The sequence below is a fragment of the Sinocyclocheilus anshuiensis genome, unplaced genomic scaffold, assembly GCF_001515605.1.
Source record: "Sinocyclocheilus anshuiensis isolate Anshui unplaced genomic scaffold, SAMN03320099.WGS_v1.1 scaffold19480, whole genome shotgun sequence".
NCBI lineage: Eukaryota > Metazoa > Chordata > Actinopteri > Cypriniformes > Cyprinidae > Sinocyclocheilus > Sinocyclocheilus anshuiensis.
The window spans coordinates 487-1,521 of NW_015543813.1; the positions used below are offsets into that span (position 1 = coordinate 487).

The 1,035-nt window shown below is 51.3% G+C and overlaps 3 non-coding genes across 3 annotated transcripts; all 3 read right to left on the reverse strand.

Moving 5' to 3' along the window:
• Positions 1–498: 498 nt before the first annotated feature.
• On the reverse strand, positions 499–580 carry trnas-uga (transfer RNA serine (anticodon UGA)). Its single transcript has one exon. It is a non-coding gene; the product is annotated as a tRNA-Ser (tRNA).
• Positions 581–711: 131 nt separating this feature from the next.
• Positions 712–783, reverse strand: trnah-gug (transfer RNA histidin (anticodon GUG)). The gene has a single exon. It is a non-coding gene; the product is annotated as a tRNA-His (tRNA).
• Positions 784–942: 159 nt separating this feature from the next.
• On the reverse strand, positions 943–1,024 carry trnac-aca (transfer RNA cysteine (anticodon ACA)). The gene has a single exon. It is a non-coding gene; the product is annotated as a tRNA-Cys (tRNA).
• Between the last annotated feature and the right edge of the window lie 11 nt (positions 1,025–1,035).

Sequence of the window (1,035 nt, forward strand, 5' to 3'; positions counted from 1 at the left end):
GTGCTGGCCCTGGGGACCCACGGCACTGCACATTTCGTAAGTCTGTCTTATTCTACTCACTCAGTTCACTTCATGAGCGTTCTTTCCTAACGAGCTGACCATCAGAATCAGGTGTGCCAAACAAGGGAGTTGCACAAGGTCCCCAGGAGCAGGCCGAAACACCACTCTATTAGAGAGACAACAGCATAGATGGACCGACATGACAGCAATCTGAGGCTGCCAACAAGAAGATGGCACTTCACCTGAACAGGAATTCGAACCCTGGACCCTCAGATTAAAGTCTGATGCTCTACCGACTGAGCTATCCAGCCTCTTTTTCAGTGCATGCCTCTTACGTTTTATATAACAGCAGTTTTCCCACAAGCCGCCCAGAAGAAACTCATTTGCCACACGCGCTATTGGATGAAACCCACAAGCAATTATGGCAGAGAGAAAAAAAGGACAAAGGCCTTAGAAGGCACAATTATCTTCACAGAGAGCGTTACAGCAAACTCCAACCGTAGTCAGCAGGGTTCGAACCTGCGCAGGGAGACCCCAATGGATTTCAAGTCCATCGCCTTAACCTCTCGGCCACGACTACGCCTGGCTGCTGCCTGCCTGCTCTCTTGTCTGGTGGCGAACAGCACAGGCCAAGCTTCAAACACAAAATCCAGCTGAAGGATGAGGTGGAAAAAAGGGTTCAGCCGTCCCCATTGCTCAACGGCAAAGGGATGCCGTGACCCGGATTCGAACCGGGGTTGCTGCGGCCACAACGCAGAGTACTAACCACTATACAATCACTGCGTGCCACTGGCTCACCCGTGGCAACTACTGCAGCCCGAATACAAAAAGCGCCAGCGGTGTGTTTCTCCATTTCAGAGGGACTGGACATTTCGCATATCTGTGCGAGGGATATGAAAGAAAAACATATGGCCACTTATCCTCATGGCTGTCAGTACAGTGCGTAACCTGCAGGATTCAAACCTGCACAGGGAGACCCCAATGGATTTGTAGTCCATCTCCTTAACCACTCGGCCACGACTACAGACACAGGCC